This window comes from Sapajus apella, unplaced genomic scaffold (genome assembly GCF_009761245.1).
Source record: "Sapajus apella isolate SASKATOON/1434 unplaced genomic scaffold, GSC_monkey_1.0 scaffold12, whole genome shotgun sequence".
NCBI lineage: Eukaryota > Metazoa > Chordata > Mammalia > Primates > Cebidae > Sapajus > Sapajus apella.
The window spans coordinates 7,517,340-7,525,924 of NW_022436952.1; the positions used below are offsets into that span (position 1 = coordinate 7,517,340).

The 8,585-nt window shown below is 41.9% G+C and overlaps 1 protein-coding gene across 1 annotated transcript in view; it reads right to left on the reverse strand.

Annotated features, from left to right (window-relative positions):
* Positions 1 to 8,585, reverse strand: part of ZNF652 (zinc finger protein 652) — a 65,679-nt gene extending 57,094 nt beyond the window's left edge. The window contains exon 1 of the mRNA XM_032279933.1: positions 8,361 to 8,585. The gene's annotated coding sequence lies outside the window, so the exon portion shown is untranslated. The remainder of the gene's footprint in view (positions 1 to 8,360) is intronic.

Sequence of the window (8,585 nt, forward strand, 5' to 3'; positions counted from 1 at the left end):
CTGGTCAACATGGTGAAACCCCGTCTCTACTAAAAATACAAAAAATTAGCTGGGCATGGTGGTGCGTGCCTGTAATCCCAGCTACTCAGGAAGCTGAGGCAGGAGAATTGCCTGAACCCAGGAGGCGGAGGTTGCGGTGAGCCGAGATCGCGCCATTGCACTCCAGCCTGGGTAACAAGAGCGAAACTCCGTCCCAAAAAAAAAAAAAAGAGACAGGGTCTCACTATGTTGCCCAGGCTGGTCTAGAACACCTGGGTTAAAGTGATCTTCCTGTCTCAGTCTCCCAAAGTGCCAGGATTATAGTTGTATTTTTATTCTGTAACTACTCTACACACAAAAATTAATTTTCAAACCAGCCTCTGTATTAAAGGAGGCTATATCATAGAGTTGAAAAATCTCTTTCTGTATATTATTTAGTCCTCTCAGTTCTACCTCGCATGATGAACAGGTAGATGATGTGTGTATAGGTAAGCAATAGAAGGTATATTACCTCTTAGAAGACCACAGCTTTAAATGGTAGATAAAATGGAATCCAACCTTAACCCTTTCTAGAATGACAAGTCTTTTAAGGACTACCTCTCTATATGGAATAAGTCAAGTCATAAGTATTATGATTTCCTTCATACCACATTTCTTAGCTTTCTACTTCAAATCTACACCTCTAAGCAGAGTTTTTATCAATCCCTTTTACCCCCTTTTAATCCAATAGGCATCTGTCTAACATCTACTTCAAGAATATATATTTTGTTAAGCACTATATAGGGCAGCGGTTTTTTCAAAATGTCTGTCCCAATCCAATTTTTCTAAATGAAATAAAACAGAATAAAAACTCTAATAGACTACCTCACAGTTAACAAGGGTAAGCACTGTCTCAAAGTTTTTGTTTCAGTTGTGGGTGCAGGAATGAATGCGAATATGTGTGGGCATGCATGCACTGCTTCTTACTGTGGATCACAGTCAAAAAGTTTGAGAAATACTGCTACAGGGAATTAAATAAACAACAGTTCTAGATTTAGAACAGTCCAGCCCTGCAAGAGTTGGCTTCTATGGACATGTATTTAGTACACAGTGCACCACCTGGCCTTAGAGACGTAAATCATCTTTAAAGAAATAAAAAATATCTAACTTTCCATACGAGGTGATGAAAGGATTGAGGAGATTGGAAGGCAGAACAAACTACCTTTTGGATATTAATGATAATATCTGACAAATTAGAACAGATGCAGAAGTGTTTATTTCTTTACCATAATCCAACATGAGGAAATTAGCCATTTGAAACTAGATAACTTCTACTACGCACATCACTTCCAAATTTTAATTTAAACATTTTCTCACTTAGCAATAGTTTCTTAATTTATTATATTATACAAGCTTTATATATATCTCAAAGAACCAAATTACATTCTATTAGAGCAGGGTAAAACACATATCGAGATCACAAAAACTATAAAAGAGAAAAAGAGGGAAAAAAGGTAAAAATGTATCTGCTTTAAGAAAATTATACTGTTAATTCTCTGCTATGTAATATATAAAAAGGCTTTTTCTCTTTGTGAATAACCTTTCAGATAAAAGCTATATTCCAAGATAATTTGGCTTTAGGCACCAGCAGACTATAAACAACTTATTTTTAAAAAGGTTCACGCCTGTAGTCCCAGCTACTCAGGAGAATCAGGCAGGAGAATTACTTGAACCTGGTAGGCAGAGGTTGCAGTAAGCCGAGATCACACCACTGCACTGCAGCCTGAGCATGGAAGCAAGACTCCATCTCAAAAATAATTAAATAAATACTTGTCTGCTAAAACTTATTCTAAAATCTTTATATCTAAAACACCAATACTATTCTAAAAGTTACCTAGCTTATTTCTTTTTTTCTTTTTTGAGCTGAAGTCTTGACTATCGCCAGGCTGAAGTGCAGTGACACAATCTCAGCTCACTGCAACCTCCACCTCCCAGGTTCATGCAATTCTCATGCCTCACCCTCCCAAGTAGCTGGGATTACAGGTGTGAGCCACCATGCCCGGCTAATTTGTTTTGTATTTTTAGTAGAGATGCGGTTTCACCACATTGGCATGGCTGGTCTCCTAACCTCGTAATCCGCCCACGTCGGCCTCCCAAAGTGCTGGGATTACAAGGCATGAGCCACCTCGCCCAGCCACCTCAGCAGTTATTAAAGACCATGGCTACATACAATTCCATACATACAATTCCATCGACCAACTAATTGACAGGTCTTCCAAATTCTAAAATATTCAAAACAAGAAGAACTATTTTAAGTTCTTTATGTTGCTATTTTGTTTAGATTTGGGGGGTTATAAAAAGTTTAAATATATGTTACTTGTAAAAGTTACATTAAGTAAAAAAGTTTTAATAATTAATTCAGGAGGGATTGTGATTTCAATATTATGAAATGAGACAGTATAAGAAAAAATTTGGCTGGCACGGTGCCTCACGCCTGTATTTCCAGCACTTTGGGAGGCCTAATTCCTTGTTCTTGGTACTGATTATACAGAGAAAATTCATCAAACTGTATAACTATTATTTCCCTACCGTTCCGTAGGAAGTTAGTTAGGTTCCCTTGAATCCCAAAAACAGAATCAAAATTCCAAAGCTGTAAAGTATAAATGTATTAAAGACTATATTCTGCACTAGCATTAAAAGACAAAATGAAGACCCCAACACTGTGTATCTTTATTTAACCCGGCTAAGAGTCATAACCCTCTGACGCCACATGCACAGTAAAGATCAAGAAATCAGGCTGTGGAGCCATTCTTTCCCGTTTCTGTTCTCTCCCAACAATCCCGTCTCGCCACACACTCAATGGTTTATCAAGTAACTAACAGAAGAAACCAGCTATCTGCTAGGCCATTTGACTTCAGTAAACTGGGGAAAAACAGTTAAAAACAAAACACAGGCCAGGCGCAGTGGCTCATGCCTGTAATCCCAGCACTTGGGAGGCCGAGCCAGGAGGATCACCTGAGGTAAGGAGTTCGAGACCAGCCTGGTCAACATGGCGAAACCCCATCTCTACTAAAAATAGAAAAATTAGCTGGGAATGATGGCAGGCACCTGTAATACCAGCTACTTAGGGGAGGCTGAGGCATGAGAATCACTTGAACCGGGCGGTGGAGGCTGCAGTGAGTCGAGATCGCACAACTGCACTTCAGCCTGGGGAATAAAGCAAGACAGTCAAAAAAAATAAATAAATAAACCACCCCTCCCCATAAAAAAAAATTTACTTAGCAAAATGTATGATGGTAATTCAATCACACAAATTTTGTTTGTTTAGTCATTCTGGGCTCACATAGCATTAGGACTGTTATTATACATTCTGGCCAAATTAAGTTTTTTCAAGTATACTGCAAAATCTAAGGTGAGTCAAAGACCACCTTATTATGCCAATCCCTCTTTATCAGCAATCCAATACTAGTGACTGGGTCCACTGATGGGCAAGCCTGTAGGTGCTCAATAATCAAAGAAAATAAGGATTAGCAGATTGTCCTGAGGTAAATCCTACTGTATTACTAATGTGCCTACCTTATCTGAAAAGTCTCTAGGTAGCTTTTGTGGGCTCACAGACTTACTACAATGCTATCCTGCAAAAATGACAGAACAATTTAATTCTATAGTAACCTAAGAAATCCTATTTTAATTAGACTGAGGTGTCTAAGAAATGACAAAAAAAAAAAATCCTATTTTAAAAGCTGTATGCACGGAATAAAACTGTATACACGGTCCTAATTAATTTACTTTTCAAGGTAATCACTTGAACTATGTTTAAAAAATGAAAAAGATAATGTCATCTTTACCATAAAGCTGCCGTTTTGGTTAAAAAACAAAAGAAGGAACTACACATACAATCTACAGGCCTAAAACAGAGTTCATAAAATCTGACAGGTAAAGGGACCTCACTTTTCTTTCCTCCCTTTGCCAAAGTAAAAATTCATAAAGTGCTCAAACCTATAGCCCCTATAGCAGTTTATAATCAAAATCTCGGAAGAGCAATGGAAATTGTATTAGATAAAATGTTCACTAGTATTTTTAAAAATCAAACATAACTACTATATAAACAAACAGATTAACTAAAATAAGCAACTGATATCACCACTGATTCTACAAAGCACTTTACTGCTTGCATTAACCATGAAAATTTATACAAGGGTTTGCATGTGATTCAACTCTGGACACAGAACCCATTGAGACACGTTAATGTCCTAAAACACCCCTTTCACCACATAAGCTCTGAATAGGTTTAAAACAAGCACAGCCTGTAGGTTAGCACTGTAGAATTTGGAGCCAGATTTTATTGTCCCCACCAAGTTCAGCCAACCATAGAGCAACAAATCAAAGTTCCAATAAGCACATCGCACCTGCGAGACTTAGGTATGCTCCAAGTCAAATATTTGCAATTTTTTCATCCCAAATCTGCACAAATGAAAAAACACAGATAACAGTGCCAGACTTCTAAATCTTGTCATAAGACAGAATGATCTGTAGTTTTACTCCAACATGCTCCGTATCCTAACATGTATTGAGTCTCTAATATGATCATATGCCAGGACCTGCTAGGCATTTGCATAAATGATCTCTAACCCTCATAACAAATCCCATTCCACTGATGAGGAAACTGAGGCCAGAGAGGTCAAGGTGACTTGTTCAATATCGTAACGCCAGTAAATGGTGGAGTAGGGGTTTTAAATCCAGTTCTGCCTGGCTCCAAAGCACCATTTCCCTGAGCCTTCTTCAGCGAAAGTCACTAACCACAGCACCAGTTCACCTCTATCGAAGTAAATTGAAGTGTGATTGTCTGAAATGATGACAGCAGCTGAGAAAAATATCACACCTAAAATGGTAGGACAAGACCCAAGACTTCACAATAAGGAGACGCAGTCACATCCTTTAGAGTAACTAGTTTTAAAGGCGATGGTTCAAAATACAAGACAATCCACTTTGTGTGTGTGTTTTTTCTTTTTGATTGTCTCGAAACTGACTTTTTTATAACAAAGGAAATGAAACTCAAAAGTATATTCACATTTTTTTGGGTAAAACTATCTGAAACCCTCAAGAAAAGGATGACTTCAAAAGTTCACATTATAGTTTACCTCTTCGCTAGGCTGCAGACATTCAAAAACAAAATCGTATCAGTAGCATTACTAATCAACTTTTTTTTCCTACAGACTTGAAAAGTATTTTCTTACCACACTACGAGATTACTTCCCATACTTAGAACAAAAATGGAAACAGCTCTGGGTGTCACAAATCAGATCTTGAGACCACAGTTGCAGAAGGTAGGTGCTGCTTCCCTTGAGTAGGAGCTGCTGATCTGAAACCTCCTAAGGGAAGGGTATCTGAAGAAGAGTGTTGGAGAAACTAAAGCAAGCTGTTTGTATTAATGAGAGTGAGCTGCTGGCACCACTGCTCCTTAAGTGTTTCACTGCTATGCAATTGTTTTCCATCTTCCAAGTTCTGAATCTGGCAGGGAAGGAATGCTGTTCTCACAGCCCTATGTGTTATATGATCAGCTGCTCTATGGTGTGTGGGTGTTTAACTAGGTAAGTGACTGGTTAGAAGAGGTTCCGCAATACTAAATCACGGAAGCACACTGTCCTCTGAGGTTTTAATGGTCAGTATACTACAAAGTATTTGCAAAGAAAAATAAACTATTTGCAACTTTGAAATGGTTTGGGTTTAGGATAGGCAAATAATTTCTGACAGTAAAACTTAGGGCGTGACATGAAGGAAAAATATAACTTGTAATATACGGCACTGCCAGCATGTTTATGAGATAATAAAAAACGCAATATTTGCAACTTCAGCATGCTTTCAAACTTATAAATGCTATTCCTCAGGTGTATGGAACAGGTTTCATGCAGTATTTCAAGGCTCCCTTGCCTTCCAAAGTGCCAGTTAATATCATAAATTCCTTAGCTTCTCAGAACCCACACCCCCAATGCAAAAAATATTAAGGTCTCAAAGGATTCTTTAACTGAAAAATAATGTCAGAATCATAAGCTCCTAGAGAGCCAGGACTGTGCTTAAAGTAACTACCAATCTCACCACCATCACAAGCTGGAATAATATCTCTTGATTGCAATACGACCAAAAGGCAAAAGCTGGGTGCAGAGCAATTTAAACAAAAATAGCTGATATTTATCACCTGCTTATTAATCGTATGGCGCAAAGTTCATCCTCGGTTCCAGATTCCAAATATGGAGGCTGAATTCCCTAACTACAACTAAAATCCTTCCATTAAAACAAAATTTCAAAATGAATGATTTTGATGGCACTATCGCCATTAAGACATGAAATCACAGTTAACAATGCTGGGAAAAAAAAATCCTTTTTATGGGGCAGGTACACCACTAGGAGAATGATATAGCCTTCTTTTAAGAGATCAGATCAATTTCAGCCAACACATAAAGATTCAGTATAGGCATTATAAAAAAGACCTTGGACTTTGCTGTTGAAATTGGCTACATTTAGAATCTGGTTCCAGGAACATACATTACCAATTGATCGAGTCGAAAAAAATTATTTTGACTCTAGTTTTAACTTTTTCTGAAAGACTCTCACATACCTTTCCTTTTTACAGGAAGACAAGGAAATAATTTACAAATACCTAATTTATCCTATCCAAAGAACAAAACACAAGGTTACATGCATAAGCTACTTTGCTGTTTATTGCTCAGGGCCAGACAATTCTAATCCTTTAAAAAAAACTAACCAACTAAACAAAACACACAACTCAGGTTCCTTTCACTTTTGCATAACATAGAGCTTAACCTGAAGTCCCAGGACCAGCTTCAAGTTGACTTAGTGGCATACAAAATTATGTGGTTATTTAATGGAGAAGACGGCTCTAAAGTCTTCCATGGCCCCAAACAAAGATTACCAACCCCTGAAGAAGACAGTTCCAGGATCACTAAAACTTAGTGAATAGTTTAAACAAAATTACACTAAAAATAGTATCTATCTGAATACTGTGGACGGTCCTGATATAAACAACCAATCTGCCTGCCACCACTGACAATCAGTGTCAAGCCCCACTCACAAAGCAGCTCCACTCGGCAACATCGCCTGTATTCAGCTCAGACACCACACATCCCAGCAACAGCAGCTCCTCAGTCCCTAAGCACACACATGTTGTCAACAAAGCATGTGCTAGTTGCCATTCCCAGAACAATACGGGCCTGGCCATCCTCTGGAAAAAAAAAACACACACACATTCTTTCCTGAATACTACCCTACAAATGCACTATGCCTTCACCATAGATGCCAAACATTACAACAAAATAGGTGAAACTCGCACACACCATATCTAATTAACTGGGAAAAAGCATTACTCAGGTGTTCCTGAGGGTCCAAGGGAGATGCATACAAGAGAAACACTATGATAATGATGCTTGAACACGGGGACAATCTGGGGGCAAAGACAGACTCACGCAGGAACACCCCGAGAACGTGGCTGTGGAAAGCACTCTTCTCCAAAGACACAAACACATTCCTTTGATTGGCACAAGCCATTTCTGACAATGGATCCGCGGTGACAGGGGCTGCTCCGCAATCAGGAAGTGAGTGTATGAGTGTGTCTGTGTGTTGTGGGGGAGGGATGCATTAGATGTGATCAAAGCTGGACCTTTTCAGAGAAGGTCTCGAATCCTGAAGACAGACTTCGAGGTGAGGCAGGGGCATTTATCATTTCTACGGGAGACATCCCTGGACAATGAACATGTTACGTGGAGATGTAAAGGGGGTGTCACTACCTTTGGTATCTCGTATCTAAGAATCTTCAGCAGAGCCTGATTGGAGGGGAGGAGGAGGTGGGGGTGGAGAAAGGTCTGCATTACCCACTGGGGTGAGCGTGGGGCTGCCGGTGGCGGGTGTACATCAGATGCATTTTATCTGCTAGTGGCACAATACTCCCGGGGTTGGAGGTTTGGGTGCAACCGCAGGGCGGAGGAGGCAGTGGGTGCAAGCCACCAGCTGCAGGGCAGGAGAACGCTTGCAGGAGGACCGGTGCAAACCTCCTCTAGGCCCGCTAACCCGTGCTGACCCAACCTCCCCTCAGGCCTCGGGGCGAGCGGATCCGCTGCAAAACTGCAGCCAAGCCCGGGTCCGGGAGGGAGGGCGCGAAAGGCCAGAAACCGGGCGTCCCCGGCCCAAGCTAGGTGCCCAAGGGGCGCAGCGCCCGGGGCCTCCCCGCCGGATGGGGGCTGCTCCGGCCTAGCGCACGCAGCTGCCTCGGCGAAGGGTTACGCCGGCCCCCGGAGCCCGGGCCGGCCCGGCGGGCGGCGGAGAGGAAGGGCTGCTGGGGGCGCCGCAGCTGCGGTGGCGAGTGCGTGGGGGAAGGGGCCCTTACTCACCCGGGCCGGCCGCCTCCGCCTCCGCCGCCCCGGCCGCCGCCTCGGCGGTCCATCCCTGCGGCGGGGGCCTGCAGCCGCGGCGCTCGAGTCACAACCGCCGGCTGGGCCGGCCCCTCCCCCCTGCCCAACGTCTGTCCTCAGGGCCGCTCCTCAGACCCGGCCTCGGTTGCTGCCGTCGCCGCCGCAGCGCTACGTGGCCGTCGCTCCGACGTCTCGCGACTCCCT